This window comes from Bombina bombina, chromosome 1 (genome assembly GCF_027579735.1).
Source record: "Bombina bombina isolate aBomBom1 chromosome 1, aBomBom1.pri, whole genome shotgun sequence".
NCBI lineage: Eukaryota > Metazoa > Chordata > Amphibia > Anura > Bombinatoridae > Bombina > Bombina bombina.
Genome location: NC_069499.1, coordinates 333,587,168 through 333,614,566, shown reverse-complemented (window position 1 = coordinate 333,614,566; position 27,399 = coordinate 333,587,168).

Below are 27,399 nucleotides of genomic sequence, written 5' to 3'. Positions count from 1 at the left end.
TTTCCTATAGTTCCAATCATCTACACTCTACCGAAAGTCCATAAGGACCCCATCAGGCCCCCAGGATGCCCAATTGTATCGGCGAGGGGCTCAATGTTACAAATCCTTGCGGTTTACGTTGATGACATCTTTCAACCATTTGTCAAACAGATGGGATCATTCCTTCTTGACTCCATCAAAATGGTCAAACTACTATAAGTGGATGAATTGGATGGGAATGAATTGCTGGTTACTTTAGCTGTAACCAGCATGTATACTGTCATCCCACATGATGGAGGGATGGCCGCAGTCAGATCTACTTTACTCAGTACTCCATATGTGGGTCCACCTGTTGACGTGGTACTACAGTTGCTTGAGTATTGTTTGAAGATTAATTATTTCAAATTCAAATCCAAATTCTATTTACAGATTTCGGGCACAGCAATGGGGTCCAATGTGTCCCCATCCTATGCCAATCTGTTTATGGCACAGTTTGAAACCCTGGGTACCACTCTTTTTCAAGATCGGAGGATACTGATGTTTTGCAGATATATAGACGATCTGTTTCTGATCTGGAGGGGTGACCAGCAAGAATTGAAGTCTTGGTTTAAAAAATTGAATGAAGTGAATAACCTGAAGTTCAAAATCACCTTTGACAACCAGACAATAGATTTTCTTGATCTAAGAATATATATATCTGGTGCAGGTTTGGGTACAATGTGATATCAGAAACCAACGGACAGAAACTCTATCTTGCAAGGTTCAAGCTGCCATCCACCATTCCTGAAAAAGGCAATGCCAAAATCGCAGTTTAAGCGGGTCACCAGAAATAACAGCGAACAAACCAATAAACAACTGCAATTGGATGAGATGAGAAACAAGTTCAAGCAGCGAGGATATAAGAAACAACATCTTACATTAGCCTATACTGAGGCTATCAACACCACACAGAAGGAAGCATTGAGGAAGATGGTACCAGAGGCACCACCAAGGGAGCGGATGATACTCACAACCACTTTTACTTCAGATAAAGTAACCTTGCCAAAGATTTTACGAGACCATTGGGACATTGTCTCAACTGATAAAGCACTGTCCTGTGAGTCTATGGACTTACCGATTGTTGGCTATAGGAGGGCGGCCTCCTTAAGAGATCATCTGATGCGACCCGACAATAGACTAAGCTATAGGTCTAAAACATGGTTAGACACCACCAAAAATGGGTGCTTCTGATGTAGTGGATGTACCACATGCAGTGGAATGACCCAGAGCAAATTTTTCACACACCCTTGGACAAACAAGAAATTAGCAATCAGGCATAGGGTCACATGCACCACCAACTACATCATATACATGATTCACTGTCCATGTGGCAAATTCTATGTCGGTAATACGCAAGATGATGCCCGCACTAGAATTGCCAATCACAGGTCAGCCATTAGGGCAGCCTTAAACAGTGGTAAATCAGACCAGCCTGTGGCCAGGCATTTCCTTCAGGCTAAACATAAAAACACTGACCTACGATTCATCATTATAGACCACATCCCACCCCTCTCCAGAGGGGGTGATAGAGGTAGGTTGCTGTTGCAAAGGGAGAGCAGGTGGATCTTCACATTGGACACGTTGGTCCCTAAGGGACTAAATGTCAACTTGGACATGCAGTGCTTTTTGCGAATACTTCCCCCAGGGTATGGGTGTCTTGACTCCTACTTTTGGTGTATATATGAAGAGCATTATGGGTGTCTTGATTCCTATTTTTTGGTATTTTTTGGTGTATATCTGATGAGTAACATTATGATGGTTCCTATTTTGGATGTATATCTGATGAGCATTATTATGACAGTCCCTAGATTGATATTTGGTAACTATTGCATGATGGAATAGTAGTTAAATATTCTGTAAATATATCTAACATGGAGGTGTGGCCAAGTGTTTTATAAGATGATTTATCATCTTTCACTGACATATATGGGCTATATTAGCCAAGATGTTGGGTTATGTTATCATATGGTAGTTTGGGTATATTATTAACACTAATGAGTTTATTTGAAATATCTGATAGCATACTTATTTTGTGACATAATTGCATTTAACCTCACTATATAATTGAGATCACATGATATAGTTGGTTTCATTGGTCTGTATTCAATAGGATATATGTTATATCTAGGATTTAATATAGACATTGTCCCCACTAGTTCTATGTCCATACAGTTGGTAATGACCTTTGATGCATATATCAGCATTCTATTGCATTTGATGTGTAAGCGTTTGGATAATATGTTGGGTCACTTACATGCCCTGTCACTTCTGATAAGTTATTATGCATTTTTGATTATGCTGTAAAACAGAAATGTATACAAATCTTCTCTGTGGAGAAGCCTCTTTAAGAAGTCCGTTCTACGTGTCATGGTAACAATGTCTTTCTGACCACTTAAGCAGAATATTTAGCAGATGTAGGTGTATTGGTATGATGTGATAATCATTGTAATACCTGACAACATTATGGGAGTGGTTTATTGATAGGAACTATGTCTGATTGGTGGCCATTTTTTGTTTATGGTTGCTAGGCAACCACACGCTCACAATAAATAATGCAAATAGGATATTTATTATATCATGCTCCTGGCTGGCCTGTTCGATGATGAGTATGGTCCATAATACTAATATTAATAATGCTGATACAGGCATGATAAATAGTGATTTTATATATGGTATGTGATGTATATCCACCACATCGTCCCTTGCTAAAGCAGCGCAATACACATATTTAGAACACTTATATCACTCAATTTAGTCCCTTAACATTGCATATACTATACTCACTTTGTGCATCTTATACATTATGTATTAAGTCTCTTGCTGTTGTGCGATTGTGTTTATGTTTTTAATTTTATTAATTTTTTTGCCTTGATGACTCTTTTGAACCTCTAGGGCCTCTGTATGGTCTCTCACGCATGCGCAGTTGCGCTGAAGGGGCGCCACATGCACTAGCAGGATCACTACCAGGTAAAACACATAAATTGTTCCTTCACTGTCTGTTTTGTAAGGAGAGTGCCTTTCTTGTTCAATTTGTTATATCATTATTTTAAGTGCACCCCGGAGGCTGTGTTTTAGTAGAGAGTGTGGGATCCATCTGGAATATTATATTGATTATTTGATCTCTGATCTATATATATATCCATAGATATACATTGTAAAGATATATAGATATACATTGTACAAAATATTATCAGATATATGTAGAAATATGTATTTATGAATAAATAGAACATATTCTACCATGTAAAGAACATTGGAATGTGAAATATTTATATTTTCTTTTTGGGTTAGCGTACTTGAGAAAATGCAATCGTGTTTGCGTGCGCTTAAGGTGTTTTTTTCCCACTTTTCCCACTGCATTGACTTCTATGGAGGAATACGTTAATGTGATGTTCAAAAGGTCGACTTTTTACAAGTGTTGGGTTAGCTAAAAAGCTTACTTCTAGTGGAGATAATCTAGCCCTATAATTGAAAGAAAATGGAACAGCTACAATTTCGCATAAGACATGGTCATACACCAAAATTCTGTAACCTGGTAATGAAAAGCATTTGTAGGATAAGCAACCAAGAAAAGGATGGTAATGCTAAAGGATCTAGAGTAACCCACAGGTTAGATCGGAGAAAGTATAAACAGAGAACTCTAGAAAGTGGTCTCCATGGAAACATGATGAAAAGGAAAACCCTTTTTTGCCGAAAGGCATTTGGGAAGCAAATCAAATGAGTCAAAATAAGGTTCTCTGGTCTGATGAGGCAAATATTGAACTTTCTTTTTTCCAGTAGCACAAAATGATTCTAAAATATATACTCACCTTTGTGCAAAGCATAACTTTACACCCATTGTTAATAGTATACAGTATTGTTAGTGTAGGCATTGGAGCAGTAAAGTGTTGGCCTCAAACATGGAACACAAGTCAAAGGACGGTTAAGAAACACAACTTTATCATTTTAGGTGCACAAACTAGGAAAATAAACCCTAAAAAAAGCAGAAGTCAGGAAAATGAATCAGTATAAAGTAGAAAACACAGTTCTTAATCAAATACATCTAGGAGACAGCTGAGGTTATGGAGTCAGAAGAACAGATCTGCAGCTAGTTTGAAGAAAAATCCAAAATATGAGTCCTGAAAAGCTGAATCAAGTTAGGTGCACAAATAAGGACAAGAAACCAAGAAACAAGCAGGCGTCAGGAAGCCAGGTAAACAAATCAGCATCAGTGACAAAAAAAAGTATGTAATCAAAGTCAGGAGGGCAGGGTGTCAGAAGAACAGGTAAGCAGCAAGTTTTAAGCAAAATTCATAAGGATCCTGAACAAGTCAAAGTAGTAAGCACTTGAACCAATACACAACCAACAACTGCCAGGAAATAAAAGCTTATAAAAGGTGCTGATTAGATGATGCAGACAACTTGGAAAAAAAAGTGCAAGTGGACAGGGACAAGATGGATATGATTATAACAAGGAATTAATCACATCAATTGTGAAATAGTAGTAATAGGGTAATTTTCAATAAATGCCCCACAGATACATAATACTATTTAGGAGTCTAGAAATACTAGACAATTAATTATTAATATCTATCAGAGGACGTGGGGGGGGGTGCTCACTGTCCTTATGTTAAATGTATCAAAAAGGGGGGGGAGAAAGATGGACATAAAATGCGAGCACTCAAAGAAAAAATGGAGGAAAAACAAAATTACCATGCCCTAAAGGCAAGAAGGAGAAGGCAATCTAACCAGGGGAATTAAAATATAACTTTTATTTAGTAAATAATTAATAAGGATAATGTCATATAGGTGTATTAAAACTTAGATTAATAACTGAAAGGTGAGTTGGCAAACCATAAAAAACACAACAATAACTTAGTATATTAGGTAATATGTCAAAATAACCCACCAGGGAATCGCACCAAAATACTATAAACAGACAAGAGTCTCACAACAATTTATTGGATTTTATACTATAAAGTGGAGCAAACTCCAAGGTAAGTAACAAAATGAAGATTAGCTGGTAGATACTAAGAAAAAACTGAAGAGCTGAAAATTAGCAAGCTGCTAAAGAGAGCACCGTTACCAATTAATACCATTACCAATAACCAATATAAAGAGGCTTAGCCTCGCAACAGTAAAAGTTAAAGCCAATAAAGGGTGCAACTCTGAATGCAGCCAATACCTATTAAAGCTCAGTACAGTTTAAACAAATAATGAGGTTGTCAACTCAGGATACCACCTGATGCGCATTTCGCCTACAAACGGCTTTGTCAAATAGTTGATTCTATAGAATTTCAATATTGATTTATGAGTTGGAATAAACAGTAATATGTTTGATTCCTGAGTGCCTGTATACTTCTTTCATTCCTATACAAGTGAAATTATATTGATATGTTATTTTGTACATATTTAAAAAAAAAAACAAGGGATTTTTATGATTATTGAGGGAGTGTATATTTAAAGTAAATGTAAATTTTGATGCTAAAGTGTCCGTTTTTTAAAAATTCGATTAAAAACAGGGGTACTTTAATTCGTCAAAATTTACATTTCACTCCTTTTGTGAAAAAAAAACAACTTAACTTTTAATCTTGACAGCAGCTCCAGCTTCCTCCACCTGTTGCAAAGCCTCTTCCTGGGTCTAAAATGAGGAATCTGGCTTCCTCCAATCACAGCATTGAATCAGACACTGATTCCCCCGGGGGAGAAGCCGTGATTGGAGAATGACCTATCTAACATCAGAAATGGCTTGTGACAACCAGATGAAGCTAGAGCTGCTGTCATGTTTTTTCCCAACAGGAGTGAAATGTAAATTTTGATGAATTAAAGTGCCCCTGTTTTTAATCAAATTTTTAAAAACCGGGCACTTTAGCATCAAAATTTACATTCACTTGAAGGAAGAAAGAGAACGGAAACATTTATATAAGCTTTCTTTAAGAAATTGTCATTGCTAAGTACTAAATGAATGAGATGACAGTTAAATCTATATAGCTCTATATACATGTGAGCATGGATTTCACAGTTATTATTTAAGTCTAAAAGTTATGGCAATATTACACTATTTTGTGTGTTTTCACGTTTTTCCCCTTTTCCTTGGAAAGTGACAACATAAAGAGAATATATCAAGGACATCATTTGGGACTTTAAAACATTTTATATATCCTTTAAATCACATTCACCTAGATTACGAGTTTTGCGCTATACCGGGTGCATAAAGAACCTAATAAAATGAGCGGTCCCGCACTTTCCATAGCGCTGCTATTACCTCCTTGTGCTCTGTGTTATGGTGCAATAAACTCCATACCACACAAAACCCAAGGACTGAGTTTACGTGCTTGTGCACGCTTTCCCACATAGAGAGAGAGTGTTAGAAAAAAATTAACACCTGCGATAGCGGAATGGCAAATTGCCGTAACGCAACCCTATTGATGTCTTTGGGAAAATAAAATTATGTCTAAACCTAACACCCTAACATAAACCCCAAGTCTAAATACCCCTAGTCTCCTCCCCCAGATATCACCGACACTAATAAAAGTTATTAACTCCTAATCCACCGCTCCACGTCATCGCCGACATATTTTATGGCCAATGGGAATCTTAGGTTTTATTTAGAATTAGGTTTTTTATTTTGGGGGGTTGGTTGGGTTCTGGGTTTTACTGTTGGGGGGATTTTGTATTTTTTTCTAGGTAAAAGAGCTGTTTAACTTAGGCCCTTTTAAGGGCTATTGGTAGTTTATTGTAGGTTAGGGGGGGTTTTATTTTTGGGGACTTTTTATTTTATAGGGCTATTAGATTAGGTCTAATTGTTTTTATTTATGATCATTTTGTTTATTTTTTGTAAGCTTAGTTTTTTTATTTTTCGTAATTTTAGTGTTCTTTATTTTTTGTAAAGTTAGATTTTTTTATTTTTTTCGTAGTGTTAGGTTTTTTAAAATTGGAATTTAGGTTTTTTATTTTTTCGTAGTATTAGTTTTTTTAAAATTGTAATTTAGGAATGTTAATTAGTAGTTCTTTTATTTTATTAGAATATATATGTTAGGTTAATTTATAGTTTAATCTTAGTTTTTTTTATTTCACAGGTAAGTTTTTATTTATTTTAAGATAGTTACATTGTACTTTTAATTTAAAGTTAGTGGTGTTAGGTTTAGGGGTTAATAGTTTAATTTAGTGTTTTTGCTATGTGGGGTCCGTCGGTTTAGGGGTTAATAGGTTTAGTTTATTTGTTAGGATGTGGGGGGCGGCAGTTTAGGGGTTAATAGGTTTATTTAATAGTCACGATGTGGGTGGGTGGCAGATTAGTGGTTAATAGGTTTAATATAGTGTTTGCGATGCGGGGGGGTGGCGGTTTAGGGTTTAATAGGTAGTTTATGGGTGTTAGTGTTTTTGTAACATTTTAGTTATGAGTTTTGTTTAACATGTTTGTTTTGCAAAATCCATAACTACTGGTCTCAGATGGCGGAATGGATCGTATCGTTAAAGGCTGTAACACAAGCATTTCAGCCGGACTGCACAACCTGTAATACGGCGCTATGGAAAATCCCGCACTCAAACGTAATTTTTTTGAGTGCGGAAGGGACGTTGCATTACAGGCTAAAATGCTTGCGGTATAGCTTTACTGCCGCGACTCGTAATATGCGTTACAGGCCATTCCAGCGCAAAGCACAATTTTTCAGAGGTAATAGCCGTACTGCACCATAACGCAAAACTCGTAATCTAGGCAATTGTTTATCGTTTTTATTGTATTTTGTGATTAATTTTTACTTTTGTATTTCACTTTGTTATTTAGTAGTGTATTTTGACATATTCTTTTTGTATATAGGTTTTTATTTAAGGAGAGACAGGAATTCAAGATACCAAAAAGAGAAATGGACAACTAAGAGTTATTAAAGACATGGAATACATAGAAATACTTAGAAAAGGAGATTTCACTGTTCAAAAGAAAGAAAATAAGGTGACTCCGAGTGCAGTATAAGGGAAGAAGTCTCTGCCCTTATACTGTCCTCTCACCTCACTACCTGTCCCTTCGATCCCATCCCCTCACAGCGACTCCCCTCCCTCTCTTCTACCCTTACCGCTATACTCTCACACATCTTTAACCTCTCCCTCAGCACTGGTATATTCCCCTCATCTCTAAAATACACACTGGTCACACCTATCCTCAAAAAAACTTCTCTCGATCCAACCCCCCGTCCTACTACTGCCCTATTTCCCTACTCCCTCTTGCCTCAAAGCTTCTTGAAAAGCTAATATATGCACGTTTATCCCTCCTTGACCCACTGCAATCTGGATTTTGCCCCCATCACTCTACAGAGACATCGTTAAGGTTACCAATGACCTACTTATAGCAAAATCCAAAGGCCACTCCTCTCTGCTTATCCTCCTTGATCTGTCTGCAGCCTTTGATACTGTCGACCACCATCTTTTGCTCCAAACCCTCCAATCCTTCAGCATTTGCGACACAGCTCTCTCATAGTTCACTTCCTATTTGTCTAACCGTACCTTTAGTGTAGCCTTCTCTGGGGCATCCTCTGCACCGTTACCACTTTCTGCCAAGGCTCTGTCCTCGGTCCCCTTCTCTTCTCAATCTTCTCTTCTCAATCTACTCATCATCATTAGGTTCTTTAATAAAGTCCCATGGGTTTCAATATCATTTGTATGCCGTTGACACCCAAATCTACCTCGCTGCACCAGACATATATCCTTCCTTGCTAACCCATTTCACTAACTTTCTTTCTCATATCTCATCTTGGTTGTCCTCTCACTACCTTAAGCTAAATCTCTCCAAAACTTAGCTCCTTATTTTCCCCTCTTCTTCCAAAATCCTAAAGTTCAAGAGCTCCCTAAAGAGCTAAAGCTAAAGATTCTACTATTCAGGTATGCATACAACCTACACTAACCTTTCCTAACTCCATTGCTATCCCCTTGAACCCCTTTGCATATATGAGCCCAGCTTTTTGTAGGTCAACTTCATAAGAGCCAACTACAACAGTGCAACACTCTGCAGGGCCCTCTACCCATTTAATCCTTTAAATGTTATCTTGTATACCGCCTATGTTTATAGCACTGCGGAATCTGCTGGCACTCTACAAATACATGATAAATACCTGATAATAATAATAATAATAATAATAATAATAATAATAATAATAATAATAATTATTATTATTATTATTATTATTATAATAATAATAATAATAAAAGAGTGAAAATAAGAAGGTGAAAACATTTAGATCTACAGAATAGATATACTTAGCTCAGCAGTGGAAGAAAATGAGGAATCAGAGGACTCATTTTTAGTCTCCAGAAAGAGAAATAAAGGTTATAAAGAAAAACATATTTTCAGCAAAAGAAGAAGATAGATTGGGATAGAATAGAACACATAAGACCCCAATTATAAATACAAATATAAAATATAATGAAAATGGAATATTTAATCTTGCAAGAATATTACTAACAGAAAATCAGGAAAAGGTTCATAAAAAAATTGAATGTTTCCCCTAGCCACAAACTGAACAAATTTGGAGTATATGTAGGAATACAGACATTTATGAGTAATCTTTCTTGAAAAAAATCTTTTTTTGTGAATTATCCTATTCAAAGAAATGAGAGAAATTTAAAAATGATACTAATGTACATACACGAGTAAGGCCAAATTCCACTCTTAATCCCACTCAATATAGATCAACTCCAATTGGAAATTTTTACTGAGATGGTTAATAAGGATTTATTAGATTTAAAAAAGGATTATGGAAATAACTTAAATAAAGAAGATCAACAAGCCGCAAAAGAATTGAGGGAAAATAATAATTTGATCAAATTGGTATTTTAACACATAATGGCTATTTAAATGAACATAGAAACAGTTGGATGATAATAAAATATACAAAAAACTTAAAAGTAATCCAATCTTTGAATATAAAAATAAAAAGAGGTCTACCTAAATAAAGGTTTAAATAAATGTTTTTTAAATAGAGAAGAATATAACTATTTAAGAAAAAAAACAATGGTACCAACAGTTAATATCCTTCCTAAAGTCCATAAAAATAGGACTAATCCCCTGGGAAGACCTATAGTGTTGGGGGTGGGTTCTCTAACAAGTAAACTATCTAGTTATATTGATAGGATTTTCCAACTCTTTGTAAATAAGTCCAAAGCCCATCTTAAATTAATGTATTAAAAATGCTAAAAGATGTTGTTTGGCAGGAAGGATATTTGTTGGCAACTAGGGATGTGGCCAGTTTATATACAATAATAGATAAAGAAAGAGGTTTGCAAGCAGTAAGAGATTTTTATAATAGAGAGTTAAAAGAAGACCAAATTAAATACATCTTAGAAGGAATTGATTTCATTCTTGCTTCAAATATATTTTTTGATTTCAATATGATTATTACTTACAAACTAGTGGTACAGTGATGGGTACCAGGATTGCTCCCAGTTATGACAATTTATTTACGGCAGGTTTGTGTTCACTACACATGACTGGGAGTGAAACATGTTATTCCATTGTAGATATATAGATGATATCTTCTTAATTTGGAATGGCTGTGAAGATGATTTGCTAAAGTATTTTGAGTATTTAAATGTCAATGGTTGGAATGTGAAATGTACATGGCATTATAGTGATAAATCCATTAATTACCTAGACCTGGAAATATATATTAAACATAATCAGATAAAAACATTTTTTTTTCTTAAACAAGTTGATGTCAACAACTATATTGACACCAACAGTTGCCACCACAAAACCTGGATCAAAAAAATACAAAGAGGACAATTTCAGTGAATTTGACAAAAATTATACAGACAAGGAAGTATATTTGGAAAAGGTGAAGGTCTTAAAAGATATATTTTTTAATAAAATGTATATTATAGCACATTTGAATAGAGTTGTTGACATGGTATCTCAATTGGAAAGGGAGGATCTCATAAAATATTTTTTTTTTAAAAACCACAACAAAATAAAGTAGAAACAGTATGTACAATTGTACTGGAAAATAATATCCAAACAAGGAAGGTGAAAAAAATTGTAGTGACATATTGGTCTGCTCTAAAGAAGGATACAGCATTAACTGAAGTTCTAACAGAAAAATCCAATATTGTTTTTAAAAGGGCCCCTAATTTGGGTTTATGCTTTGGAAAGAGCTACATAAGAAATAGAAACCAACCAATAGAAATTAAAGGGGGTTCTATAAATGTGACATGTATAATATATGTAATACTTTTTTGAGAAATGAGAGATTCATTACCAATTTTTGTGGTATAAAAAAATAATAGAAAATTTTTGATTAAGGATTTCATTACATGTAACAGCCGAAACGCAATTTATTTACTGGAATGCCCATGTAAATTGCAATATGTAGAGTGTACCACCTGTTTGCTAAAAACCAGTATGAGTGAACATATAGGCAACATAAAAATAGGTTATCCTATAGATAATTTGTCCCTTCATTTTTATAAATTTTCATAATGACAATTTTACATTATGGGTATTAGGAAATGTGTTAGACCCTGGAGAGGCGAGGATATACACACCCAATTAGGAAGACTGGAAATGCAGTATATGTATGATCTAGATACGCTGATTCCTAATGGTCTCAATGCAGAATTTGAAAATAATCATTTTCTGAAAGAGTGACATATACATATCATATACCTCTTTTAATACTGTTTTAATACTGGATTAATATGTTCATGGATTTTGTACATCTGTTGATTTTTTATTTTTTTAAAGTTATTATGGTAATACCATTAATAGTGTCTCTATAGTTATCTAACAATAACTTTTTATAATTGACTTTTTGTTTAATTTCATATACTTTGTTTTCCTTTTTGATTAATATACATTTTAAGTGTAATTTTTAATACGCTAATTTCTGTTATTTAAATATATACATAGGTAATAAGGCTGATTTTTTTTTAGTTATACCATCCTAATTGTTATACTACCTTAAATTGTTATACCATATTAATAGGATAATTATAGATACATGACGTCATTCTGGAAATTGATAATAACAGTCAGAGATGATGTTCCTAATACTATGGTAATAAAGGATGCTCTGCAATATAGAAGTCACCAGAAGTCACCAGAACGGAAGTTCTAGCAACATAGGATGCCATGTAATAAAGCTGTCACCGGAAGTCATCTGACCAGAAGTGACATAGCAAGCTGGACTAAATAAATATGCTGAAGTGGATATTATCAGACATCCTTGAAAAAGCCGTATAACGACCATAGATTTACCGGACAATTGGATCACATTTAGACTGTAGATCTTTTATCTTCACATGGTGTATGGGCACTGAATGATACCTACCCAAAGGAGGCTATGTATGAGGCAGTAATCATATGACACATTGATTAAACAGAGCAAGCGGTGCTCTAATACAGTACATGTGAGTATGGATTTCATGGTTATTATTTAAGTTGAAAAGTTGTGTCAATATAAAGATTAAATATCAAGGACATCTTTTGGGACCTTTATAAGTTTCATATATCACATGGTTTATCATAGATCTATATACAACCTGAAATCCCTTTTTATGAATATTTAAAGCAGTAAGATAATGCAATATATGAGTTGCAAAATTACAATTTTTCAAGACTTCTCCATTTGTTATTTTGGTGGTTTCATTAAAGTTTAGTTTGAAAGCCTTAAAGGGACAGTCTAGTCAAAATGAAACATTCATGATTCAGATAGGGCATGTAATTTTAAACAACTTTCCAGTTTACTTTTATCATCAAATTTGCTTTGTTCTCTTGGTATTGTTAGTTGAAATCTACACCTAGATATGGTCATATGCTAATCAATGTTCCCTCTAAGGCCATAGTTTGTGAGCTGCCCAGCAGTAAAACAGTTAGTTAGGGTAGGGAACCCCACCTTGCATTGTGTAGTGCTTGCTAACTGCAGGGTGCTGTTACATATTAACTGTTTCACATCTGGGATGCTCACAAAAGAGGGAACACTGATGCTAATTTCCCTTAAAGACTGTCTCTTAGCTGAATGCATTTGACAGTTGTTCACAGCTAGAGGGCGTTAGTTCATGTGTATCATATAGATAACATTGTGCTCATCTAGTGGAGTTACAAGGTAAGCACAAAGGTAAAATGTATAATAATATAACAGTGGTGGTTATGCAAAACTAGGGAATGGGTAATAAAGGTATTATATATCTTTTTAAACAATAACAATTCTGGAGTAGACTGTCCCTTTAACGTATTTTATATATATATATATATATATATATATATATATGTATATATATATATATATATATATATATATATATATATACTGTATATATATATATGTATGTATATATATACTGTTTAGATAGATAGATAGATAGATAGATAGATAGATAGATAGATAGATAGATAGATGATAGATATGTATTTTGTCAAAAAGAAGAGATATGCTGATTTATTAATACGTATATAACTTTGTAGATTCTCAAACTGCATAATATCAACAGAATAAAAAAAGCTATATCTGTCTGACTTAATGTTCACAGTCTGTGTCTATGGTTTAAAAGGTTAAATAGTGTCAAGGCAAATAAAGTTAGGTCTGTGCAATGTGACATGGATATGTCTGTGCTAGATGATGTACAGATTTTTTTTTAGAATGGCAATAAAAATGTATAAAAATAAAGTATAAAAGACACAACAATCACAAGGTAGCAGGTTATGTACATAATAGAGATACCTTTCTCAGTAAAATGTAATTGTTTTCTTATTGACGCAGGGGAATTTACTCCTTGAGGTTATAAACTCTCATCCTCCCTAATTTTCCAAGGACTATTTATGAAGCATGAGCACATATTCACCTCCCATCTTTATTTTGTTTTTGTTTTTTTACTTATTTTGTCTTGGGAAACATGCAAAAGACTGAAAGACTGCTTCTTGGGAGCCTGTCAATTCAATACAATATGTTTTGAAGCAAAAGGAAATATTAGATATGAAAAAGTTATTACAATCCTTTAATTGCAAACTTGCCCTAAAGAACAAAAAAAAAGCTTCTAACTTTCATAAATTCATATTCTCTTCATATAAATACTTTTGGTTAGATTACAAGTGGAGCACTAAATATCCCTTGTGTGCAAGCGATTTTTGCTCTCCACACTGTAATACCAGCGTGCGTTCGCATTGCTAGGAAGCATTATGCTCACAAGAGTGAGCTTTGATAGGCTCCTTGTGCATCTAAGAGATTAAGTAGCGCAGCAATGGGCAGCATTTTTAAATATATATGAATATATATACACATATTAACTCCTAAATATATTTTTATATAATCATATACTGTACATATATATTTACATTGCGGTCTATGGTAGCAAACAGTTTCCATAGACCGCAATGTAAAGGCACTTTTCAGTGCCATTTTTTTTTCTAGCGCTCGACTCCTCCCATCTTTAAGGGCCCAAAATTGCCTAGTGCAGTTATTTTTTATTTGAATTTTTTTATACTTTTTTAAATAAAAAAACTATAATGCCCTCTATTTTGAGGGCATTTAGGGAACTTTCTGAAAATTAACCAGAGATGTGATTAATAAATTTTGCCCTCAACTTGTAATCTAGCCCTTTATTTTCTATTAAAATATGATCTACTATTAAGGTGAGGTTGAAGTGAGGACCCGTAGCCATTTGACATCATACACACACTTTTCTGGATCAGCAAAGAAAAACTATTCGGCATCAATGATACTCAGGTCGTATGGACGTTAGCCGCCAGTTTAGCATAGAGAGACGCTGACTGTGGAAACTGATCAGAAGAAAATATTTAGAAAGACTTTTTGTGCCTTTGATGTATTTTATGGGATGATATGCAATAAACATCTTTTAACATAGTAAGTGCAACTCTGCACCATTGTATGTTCCATACCGTTATACTACTCTTGAATCTGGTTGCACTTAGTTTCTTTTCAGAGTCTCTTGGCTTCTACCCTACTCCAGGTGGTTTGAAGGACACCATTTGTGAAATAGCAGCAACCGGTTTCTACTATTAGATATCCTTGTTCGCATAATTTGACCGATATTGGGTTTTGGTGAGATCATTACTATTGTTCTATCTTTTGATACATTTCTATTGAATTTCTAACAGGTCAGATACGACCGGCAATTTGTATACATGTTGTATATATTTTATATATGTTGTTATCTTAACTTATTCTGACTGTACACTGATTGTAATTAGCTCTCCCACTCACTTTATTAGCGCTCGTTAATTTTTCTTACTCTAAAGGGACTAAATAAAAATACCAAACAGGTCTTTTCAACTTAGATGTTTTCAAATGGAACAGGGAGTTTGCACATGGGCATACACAGTGGACATATCTGAGAATCCCATATTGAATTAATTTCTCTAGAGGGCTGTCCTGTAATTTATATATTTATTTATATTATTTGGCCAAATATTGAAAACTTTGTGGACCCCATATCTGAGATAAGATCTGTAATATGATTCTACAGACTCACTGAATATATGATTGACAGTGATGTTTTACACCAGCAATATCATTTAAAGAAACATTTAATTGCTGAGTACAACTACAGTAGTTTGGGTACTACTCACCATGCTATTGTTTGTACTCCTGTGCCCAGAGCTCTCTTCAGAGCTGGTCTTTTATTTTAAAATTTCAAAGGTGCTGGTTAGTGAAGTTCTGCATCTTCACAATGGGCGCTACCATCTTTGAATTTAAAGTGACAGTGTACACCAATTTTCATATAATTGCCTGTAATAGACACTACTATACAGAAGAATATGCACAGATGCTGATCTAAAAATCCAGTATAAAACCTTTTAAAAACTTACTTAGCTCCCAGTTTAGTACCATTGATGAGGTAGTCTGGGACACCCAGTGAAAGGGGTTAGGAAAACAGGAAAAGCAGACACTCCTCCCTTCCCCGCATATGAAAAGACAGATTACACAAAGAGGAACAAACAGTAATCTGTAGACTTCAGTCTACATATAATACTTTGGGGCTTGGTTAGGAGTCTGAAAACCAGCACAATATTATAAAAAAAAAAACAAAAAAAAAAACAATACATTGTTATAAAAACACTCCCAGATGGGCTATATAAATGGATCAACTACAAAATATTTATGCAAAGAAAAATCTAGTGTACAGTGTTCCAAAAAGTATTCTTGTACCTTTTGATGGAAGTGAAGCACATTGACAAATCAGTGATATTGTTGTCTTCTAGACTATGTGGGATATTTATCAAAGGTCTGGCGGACCTGATCTGACAGTGCGGATCAGGTCCGCCAGACCTCGCTGAATGCGGAGAGCAATACGCTCTTCGTATTCAGCATTGCACCAGCAGCTCTTGTGAGCGGCTGGTGCAATGCCGCCCCCTGCAGATAAGCGGCCTATCGACCGCCAGCAGGGGGGTGTCAATCAACCCGATCGTACTCGATCGGATTGAATTGCAGAGATGTCTGTCCGCCTGCTCAGAGCAGGCAGACAGGTTGTGGAGCAGCGGTCTTTAGAATGCTGCTTCATAACTGGTGTTTCTGGCGAGCCTACAGGCTCGCTAGAAACACGGGCCCTCAAGCTCCATCCGGAGCTTGATAAATGGGCCCCAAACTGTATGATGCAGTTCAGTTAAACGTACACAATACAGAGTGGGGGGTTATACATTTTTTGCAGTAGCTGCATTTTTCTATATTATTGTGAGGCTTTTATTAAGTTGTGTAAAAAAAAAATGTAACTCTTCTGCTTTCTTTTGTGCAAGCTAATCCAAATTAAAAGATAGCACTGTCAAACAGCCAAAAATGTCTCTGATCTGTGACAGTGCACTGCTTTTGTTACAGGATGCAACAATACAAGTGCTACAAGATGGCGAAGCCCAGTACAAAGATGCAGATCTTTATCAACTGGTTTCTGTGATGGGTTAAAATAAGAAAATGGCTTAAAGAGAGCTACATACACAGGAAGAAAAGCCATAGCATTGGGATCAGTAACTATGCAACTGTAATTGTACCCTGTAGTTTAATGTCCCTTTATTTATGCACACTCTAATATATATTCCTGTCTAGTAAGCACAAATCTCTTAATGCAACAAAAAGCTGATCTCGAAGGTGATACATTAAGCTCAAACAGAAAAGTTAAAGATAGTTTAAAAAAGCTTTCAGCTATTGCATTTTTGTAAATATCTATCTATCATCTATCATCTATCTATCTATCTATCTATCTATACATATATATATATATATATATATATATATATATATATATATATATATATATATATATATATATATTATTTTTAATAATTTTATAGACATGTGCACAAGCAAAACATTTGGTTTGGCCAAATCTTTCATAACACATAATCAGAAATTTTAGATTTTAGAATATCTGTCTTCCATGATATTCCGTATTCATTTCCGTCTCAACTAATTTTGTCAGTATTTCTTAATTTTCTTTACATTTCGTAGTGCATTAATTTGGATATTTGCGAAAACAACGCAAATATCTGTGTTTCATTAACTAATTTGCTTTTTTAACAAAATAAGTGCACATCTATTATTTTATAATAAACAAATTCAATGAATTCATAATGTTTGTATCTTTTTAAGAATATGATTACACTGTATGTGTCCAACTCACAATTTCACTGCAAAATGTGGGAATTGATACAAGATTATTTAAATATTTTCTAAATCCACCAAACACAAAGAACTAAGTAGATGTAATTAAACAGATATTTCTATGTTCTTCTGCACACAATGTGTATGCCAGAACTGCTCCCTAACTGTGCCAAGGAGCTTGCTGATGGGCACGTATTTGAGATGAGAACACAAAATATAGATTCTTGGACACTGGAAGATGTTCAATGTAGTGTATAATAATTTCAGTCAGTTCTTAGACTTTAAGCACAAAGCAGGAGCTTTATAATGATAGAACTGGAACAATCAGTAATTGCCTTTGCCTTTGTACAATCAAAAAAGCTTACTGTACTGGGTGAAAGGAAATAGAGTAGAAAATACACTCAACCATGTCTTTTTTCCAGGAACATAGTTTTGTTCTCCTTCCCCTTACCTGCCCTTTCACTGCAACAAACACTCTATTTTTATAAATCATTTAGCAAATCATCATTTAGTAAATCCTTTGCATAATGCTAGCTGTAATAAAAATCTGCAATGACAAGATTCAGCTACATTATAAAATCAAAAGAAATGTACTCAGTCACCATTGTCAAATATACAGGACATTTTAAAATGTTTTAGTGTCATATGTTGGATAAACCATGTAAACTTAGTAGAATAACACCAATGCTGACCTACATAACCCCTTGGATGTACATGACAACTACTGTGTGCAAATGAAAATCACATGTAGACATCCTTCCAATTCTGGGATCCCCCCTGCACAGCATCTAGAACTACTGGTGATGTCACTACCCCTTGTGTTGTCTGACAACCAGGAAATACATTTTGAGTCAGAATTCAATGTTGGGAATCTGGGTTTAGGGAGGGGTTTTGAGAGCTTGTATCACAGCCTCTATACCACTTGTGGGACAAAAACAAAATTTATGCTTACCTGATAAATTTCTTTCTTTTGCGATGTACCGAGTCCATGGTTTCATCCTTACTTGTGGGATATTATCCTTCTAACAGGAAATGGCAAAGAGAGCACTACAGCAGAGCTGTCTATATTGCTCCCCCCTTAACTCCACCCCCCAGTCATTCGACCGAAGGCCAAGGAAGAAAAAGGAGAAACTATAAAGTGCAGAGGTGACTGACGTTTTCAATAAAAAATACTGTTTTGAATAGACAGGGCGGGCCATGGACTAGGTACATCGCAAAAGAAAGAAATTTATCAGGTAAGCATAAATTTTGTTTTCTTTTGCAAGATGTACCGAGTCCACGGTTTCATCTTACTTGTGGGATACCAATACCAAAGCTTTAGGGCACGGATGAAGGGAGGGACAAGACAGGAGCCTAAACGGAAGGCACCACTGCTTGCAAAACCTTTCTCCCAAAAATAGCCTCCGAAGAAGCAAAAGTATCAAATTTGGAAAATTTGGAAAAGGTATGAAGCGAATACCAAGTCGCAGCCTTACAAATCTGTTCAACAGAAACATAATTTTTAAAAGCCCATGTGGAAGCCACCGCTTTAATAGAGTGAGCAGTAATTCTTTCAGGAGGCTGCTGTCCAGCAGTCTCGTAAGCCAAACGGATGATGCTTTTCAGCCAAAAGGAAGAGAGGTAGCCGTAGCCTTTTGACCCCTACGTTTTTCAGAATAGACAGCAAACAAAGAAGATGTTTGACGAAAATCTTTGGTTGTCTGCAAATAGAACTTCAAAGCACGAACCACGTCCAAGTTGTGCAATAAATGTTCCTTCTTAGAAGAAGGATTAGGACACAGAGAAGGAACAACAATCTCCTGATTGATATTCCTGCTAGTAACAACCTTAGGGAGGAACCCAGGTTTGGTACGCAAAACCACCTTATCAGCATGGAAAATAAGATAAGGCAAGTCACATTGTGATGCAGATAGTTCAGAAACTCTTTGAGCTGAAGAGATAGCAACTAGAAACAGAACTTTCCAAGATAGAAGCTTAATATCTATGGACTGCATGGGTTCAAACGGAACCCCCTGAAGAACTTTAAGAACTAAATTTAGACTCCATGGCGGAGCAACAGGTTTAAACACAGGCTTGATTCTAACTAAAGCCTGACAAAAACCCAGAACGTCTGGGACATCTGCCAGACGCTTGTGCAATAGCATAGACAAAGCAGATATCTGTCCTTTTAAGGAACTAGCTGACAATCCTTTCTCCAATCATTCTTGAAGAAAGGACAAAATCCTAGGAATCCTGATCTTACTCCATGAGTAGCCTTTGGATTCGCACCAAAAATGATATTTACGCCATATCTTAAGATAGATTTTCCTGGTGACAGACTTTCGAGTCTGAATCAAGGTATCTATGACCGACTCAGAGAAACCCCGCTTTGATAAAATCAAGCATTCAATCTCCAAGCAGTCAGTTGCAGAGAAATTAGATTTGAATGCTTGAACGGACCTTGAATCAGAAGGTCCTGTCTTTGTGGCAGAGTCAATGGTGGCAGAGATGACATGTCCACCAGGTCTGCATACCAAGTCCTGCATGACCACGCAGGTGCTATCAAAATCACTGAAGCTCTATCCTGTTTGATTCTGGCAATCAGACGTGGAAGGAGAGGGAAAGGTGGAAACACATAAGCCAGGTTGAATGACCAGGGTACTGCTAGATCATCTATCAGTACTGCCTGAAGATCCCTAGACCTGGATCCGTAATGAGGAAGTTTGGCGTTCTGACGAGACGCCATCAGATCCAATTCTGGTGTGCCCCATAACTGAACCAGTTGAGCAAACACCTCCGGATGGAGCTCCCACTCCCCCGGATGAAAAGTCTGACGACTTAGAAAATCTGCCTCCCAGTTCTTTACCCCTGGGATATAGATCGCTGATAGATGGCAAGAGTGAGTCTCTGCCCATCGGATTATCCTGAAAACTTCTATCATCACTAGGGAACTCCTTGTTCCCACCTGATGATTGATATAAGCTACAGTCGTGATGTTGTCCGACTGAAATCTGATGAATCCAGCCGAAGCCAGCTGAGGCCACGCCTGAAGAGCATTGAATATTGCTCTTAATTCCAGAATATTTATCGGTAGGAGGGCCTCCTCCTGAGTCCACAAACCCTGTGCTTTCAGGGAATTCCAGACTGCACCCCAGCCCAATAGGCTGGCGTCTGTCGTCACTATGACCCACGCTGGCCTGCGGAAACACATTCCTTTGGACAGATGATCCTGTGACAACCACCAAAGAAGAAAGTCTCTGGTCTCTTGATCCAGATTTATCTGAGGAGATAAATTTGCATAATCCCCATTCCACTGATTGAGCATGCATAGTTGCAGTGTTCTGAGATGTAAGTGAGCATATGGAACTACGTCCATCGCCGCTACCATTAAACCGATTATCTCCATACACTGAGCCACTGACGGCCGAGGAATGGAATGAAGAGCTCGGCAGGTGATCAAAATCCTTGATTTCCTGACCTCCGTCAGAAATATTTTCATGTCCACCGAGTTTATCAGAGTCCCTAGAAATTAAACTCTTGTGAGAGGGAAAAGAGAACTCTTTTTTACGTTCACCTTCCACCCATGGGATCTTAGAAAGGCCAACACTAAGTCCGTGTGAGACTTGGCTAGTTTGAAAGTCGACGCTTAAATTAGGATTTCGTCTAGATAAGGCACCACTGCTATGCTCCGCGGCCTTAGGACCGCCAGAAGGGACCCTAGCACCTTTGTGAAGACTCTTGGCGCAGTGGCCAACCTGAAGGGAAGAGCCACAAACTGGTAATGCTTGTCCAGAAAAGCAAATCTGAGGAACCAGTGATGATCTTTGTGGATAGGAATGTGTAGATATGCATCCTTTAAGTCCACGGTGGTCATATATTGACCCTCCTGGATCATTGGTACAATAGTCTCGAAGGATGGAACTTTTAGGAATTGGTTTAGGATCTTGAGATCTAGAATTGGTCTGAAGGTTCCATCTTTTTTGGGAACCACAAACAGATTGGAGTAGAACCCTTGCCCCTGTTCTGCTTTTGGAACTGGGCAGATCACTCCCATGGTAAAAAGGTCTTCTACACAGCGTAAGAATGCCTCTCTTTTTGTCTGGTTTACAGACAATTGAGAAGATGGAATCTCCCCCTTGAAATCTAGAAGATACCCCTGGGTTACAATTTCTACGGCCCAGGAGTCCTGAACGTCTCTTGCCCAGGCCTGAGCAAAGAGAGAGAGTCTGCCCCCTACTAGATCCGGTCCCGGATAGGGGGCTACCCCTTCATGCTGTCTTAGTGGCAGCATCAGGCTTCTTGGCCTGTTTACCCTTGTTCCAAGCCTGGTTAGGTCTCCAGACTGGCTTGGATTGAGCAAAGTTCCCATCTTGCTTAGCAGCAGGGGAAGAGGAAGCGTGACCACCCTTGAAGTTTCGAAAGGAAAGAAAATTATTTTGTTTGGTCCTCATCTTATTTGACTTATCCTGAGGGAGGGCATGACCCTTCCCTCCAGTGATGTCTGAAATGATCTCCTTCAGTTCAGGCTCTACGTGCTAAAATGGCAAAACCTGAATTCTTTGCTGCTAACTTAGCTAGATGAAAAGCGGCATCTGTAATGAAAGAATTAGCTAGCTTAAGAGCCCTAATTCTGTCCAGAATATCATCTAGTGGGGTCTCCACCTGAAGATCCTCTTCCAGAGCCCCAAACCAAAAGGAAGCTGCAGTGGTTACAGGAACAATGCACGCTATATGCTGGAGAAGAAAACCCTGATGAACAAAAATTTTCTTTAGAAGACCCTCTAATTTTTTATCCATAGGATCTTTGAAAGCACAACTGTCCCGATAGGTATATTTGTATGCTTAGCCAGAGTAGAAATAGCTCCCTCCACATTATGGACCATCTGCCATGAGTCCCGCATGGTGTCAGATATGGGAAACATCTTCTTAAAAACAGGAGGGGGAGTGAACGGAATACCTAGTCTATCCCACTCCTTAGTAACAATGTCCAAAATCCTCTTAGGGACTGGAAAAATATCAGTGTAAACAGGAACCTCTAAAAATTTGTCCATTTTACACAATTTCTCTGGAACTACAATAGGGTCACAATCGTCCGGAGTTGCTAAAACCTCCCTGAGCAATAAACGGAGGTGTTCTATCTTAAATTTAAATGCCGTCATATGTGAATCTGTCTGAGGGAACATCTTTCCTGAATCTGAAATCTCTCCCTCAGAGAGCAAATCCCTCATCCCTACCTCTGAACATTGTGAGGGTATATCGGATACGGCTACTAAAGCGTCAGAAGGCTCAGCATTCGTTCTTAACCCAGAGCTACTGCGCTTCCCTTGCAACCCAGGCAGTTTAGATAAAACCTCTGTGAGGGTAGTATTCATAGCTGAGGCCAAATCTTGCAAGGTGAAAGAATTCTATCAGCCAATCGGAATTAAGGTAGAGAAAATCCTATTGGCTGATGCAATCAGCCAATAGGATTGAAGTTCAATCCTATTGGCTGATCCAATCAGCAAATAGGATTGAGCTGGCATTCTATTGGCTGAGGAGGTCTGGAGGACCACTTCGCCCGGCTTGGATGAAGACTTCTTCCGGCTTCGTTGAGGACTTCGGCCCGGTTGGATGAAGACTTCTACTGGTAAGGTGATCTTCAAGGGGTTAGTGTTATGTTTTTTTAAGGGTTTATTGGGTAGGTTTTAGAGTAGGGTTGGTTGTGTGGGTGTTGGGTTTTAATGTTGTGGGGAGATTTGTAATTTTTTTTCATGTAAAAGAGCTGATTACTTTGGGACAATGCCCCGCAAAAGGCCCTTTTAAGGGCTATTTGTAATTTAGTGTAAGGTAGGGCTTTTTTATTTTTGGGGCGCTTTTTTATTTTGTTAGGGGATTAGATTAGGTGTAATTAGTTTAAAAATCTTGTAATGTGTTTATTATTTTTTGTAATGTAGTGTTTGTTTGTTTTTTGTACTTTAGCTAATTTTATTTAATTGTATTTAATTGTATTTAATTTAGGGAATTAATTTAATTATAGTGTAGTGTTAGGTGTTAGTGTAACTTAGGTTAGGTTTTATTTTACAGGTAAATTTGTCTTTATTTTAACTAGCTAGTTATTAAATAGTTAATAACTATTTAATAACTATTCTACCTAGTTAAAATAAATACAAACTTGCCTGTAAAATAAAAATAAAAATAAACCCTAAGATAGATACAATGTAACTATTAGCTAGCTTAGGGTTTATTTTACAGGCAAGTATTTAGTTTTAAATAGGAATAATTTAGTTATTGATAGTAATTTTTATTTAGATTTCTTTTAATTATATTTAAGTTTGGGGGTTTAGGATTAGACTTAGATTTAGGGGTTAATAACTTTAGTATAGTGGCAGCGACGTTGGGGACGGCAGATTAGGGGTTAATAAATGTAAAAGAATGCGAGGAGCACAGGTGCGAATGAGTTGCAACAAAAAAAGAGTTTATTAAACAAAACTAATAATGTTATAGCGCAAATGAGTGAAATTAACACACAGTGGTAAGTCTGTGACAAACCAAAACGAACAGTGTGAGGGGGGATAGAAACAACCTCCCCAGGGTTAATACATGACAAAGTAAATCTACTGTTGGAAGCAGACTGCAAAAATAGACAGGTATACGCGTTTCAGCAGATTGCTTTACTCATTACCTGGTTAAAAATGTTTGTGTGTGCTCTTTAAAAAGGCTAGCAGTCAGCTTCCCATTGGTTGCAAGGGACCCACCCCTTATTGCAAAAAACCCAAAGGGACCAATCAAAAAGTACTATTTAGTACACAGAAAATTTAAATAATAATACAGTGTTTACATTGAAACTCCTGATGTAGTTATAACATTCAAATAAACTAACCTCCGCTGCATTGATTATAGGGGACACAGAATTATCTGGGTTCATCAACTACCTATATATAAATATACATATACAGTGTGATAGGGTAATATATTGAATTAAGTTTATAGGTTTACAATCTTGCTATGTCTTGTGTTTCATGGATAGTGCTCAGTTCACCAGTTCTCTCCCGCTCAAAATAGAACTTCTGCTTCCATGTATTCTGAAATATAACATGACAAAATAAGACATGCTATAAATGACATTAGAAAGTATAAATACCTAAATAGCAAGATAAACAATGCAATGAATACACAGATTAAAAACAACAACAAATTGTAAAACTTGCATGAAAACAGATTCAGAGACTTCATGCAGAAACCATTGATAAGAACTACAAGCTGAACAAAACAAAACAAAAACAAAAGCCAAAAAATATAAATTTGAGAACAAGAGCAGAGGATTATGTGTCTTGTGACCAAATACAATGGTTATACTGTCAGTGATACCTAATGTGTGATCTGACCACTGTGTATGGACCTATCTGTTATTTACAGAGCTAGCTCCCTCATTGCATTACTAAATGTCAGGTATTAGTTTTACTACCTGTCTGTATGCTGGCTCATGTTAAGGCAGTAGGTGCCATATTTTACTAAGATAATACTGCGACTACCACTTGAAAGCTATATACTACCCAACTAATGGGATCACATTAGTGAACATGAAAGATAATAGATAATAATGGGGAACAGAGGGAGCAGTAAACTATTCTATTATTATATCCTATTCCCTCCATTTGCAAGGGAAACCGCATACTCAGTTCCAGATAAGGGAACTAAGATAGAGGAGAGGGACAGGACCTGGGGCTAGAGGAGAATTAAGTTCACTAAAGAGTAAAAGAATATGAATTCACCAAAAATTTATTAAATCATATTCAGAATTAAGGCCCTCAGGGACCCTTGTCCTCAATTTGAAGATCCAAAACACTTCTCTCTCCCCTAGCCTTCGGTTCCTGTCCTGTCCTCCTTTAAGTGGGGGAACCTTTTCTATGATGGTCCAAGAGAAGGTAGCAGTGTCTTTGGAATGTGTACCCGAAAAGTGTTGTACCAAAGGGGTGGATAGTACTCCAGCCCTAATATCTGCCAGGTGTTCTTTTATACGGACCCTGGCCTCCCTGGTCGTAAGACCCACATATTGAAGGGAACAATTTCTACAACTGATGACATATACCACATAGGTAGATCTACAGTTGAGACATGAGTCTATCTCAAATACCTGGCCAGTTGTCAATGAATTAAACTGATTTCCTGACACAGGTGCGATGGTGGCAGCGAAAGGTGCCCTTACAGCTCAACCATGATGATACATTCTGGCTTGATTTCCTCAACCTGGTTGGTGCTATTATGCTACCTATAGTTTTGTTTTTCTTATAGGATACTCTCAGACCTTTCTCTACTACCTCCTTCAGTTTGTCATCAGCAGACAACATGCTGAAATTTCTTTTCAGAATTTGACAAATGTCATCATATTGTTTGGAGTATTCCGTAAGAAAAGTAATCTTGTCATCTACCCTGTTTTGTGGGTTCATTCTCCCTCTTAGAGTTCTAGAGGGTCCAAGGAGTCTATCCCTGGGTATACCTTCAACAACATTCCTAGCCTTGGAGATAACTGAACTCCCTAAACCTTCTCTCTAGATCATCCGCCTGTTTACTGTAAACTGCTGCTTCACTGCAGTTTCTCTTCAGGCGGATGAACTGCCCTTTTGCAACCCCCCTAAATACTCCTTGTGGGTGACAACTCTTTGAATGCAAAAGGGAATTGCCCAAGATCGGCTTCCGATAGGTTTCTGAGGCTATAGTCTGTCCTGGCTTGCCTGTCAATGTTACATCAAGAAAGTTGATACTCCTGCTCTGCACTTCGTGGGTAAAGTGGATTCCCATGGCCTCATCATCCAGACTTTCCAAAAAGACATGTAGGTCTGGTCTATTGCCCCTCCATATAAACAGGAGGTCATCTATAAACCGGCCATACCAAATGATACATTCTTTGTGGGGATTTCTGTCTCCAAAGACGTGGGACAGCTCCCACCACCCCATAAACAGATTGGCATAGGAGGGGGCAAACTTCGCCCCCATTGCTGTCCCACGTCTCTGGAGAAAGAAATCCCCCTCAAATTCGAAATAATTGTGGCTCAGTAGGAAATGAGTGACCTCTACCACATAGTCCACGAAGGAAGAGTCTGACCCAAAGTGTCTTTCGATAAAGAAGCGAATGGCCTCCAATCCCCTCTCATGTGGGATGGAGGTATAAAGTGACTTAACATCAGCAGTTACCCATACAAAATCTTCATCCCACTCCACACGCGAGAGGAGATTGAGAACATGCTTGGTATCCGAGAGAAAGCTCCACAGGGAGCTCACTATTGGCTGCAGTACCTTATCAAGCCACTCTGACAGGTACTCCAAGAGAGAGCCGATACCACTAACGATAGGCCTCCCCTGCACATTTTTGACAGACTTGTGGACCTTAGGCAGATGATTAAAGGTTGGTATTGCTGGATTAGACACCATCAGATAATCCCTCGTATTATCATCTATAATACCCATCTCTACTCCATTATCTACAAGGGAGGCCAACTGCCACCAGTACAGCCTAGTAGGGTCACCTGCCAGAGTGGCCTAATCATCTGGGTTGCCCAATTGTCTGTATGCCTCTTCCTTAAACTTCTCTGTATTTAACACCACTATGGTGCCACCCTTATCGGCGGCCCTCACCACAATACTATCATTGTTAGCCAGGCTATCCAATGCCCTCTTGTGGTTGATAGAAATGTTACGTTTTTGACCTCTTTCTGAGCTGTAATATAACCTGGTAAGATCTTGCTCTACCCTTTGCTGGAACTTCTCAAGAATAGAACCCCTATTGTGTAAAGGATAAAAAGTTGACTTGCATTTGAGAGATGGAACTCGTGCCACCCCTCCAATAATGAGA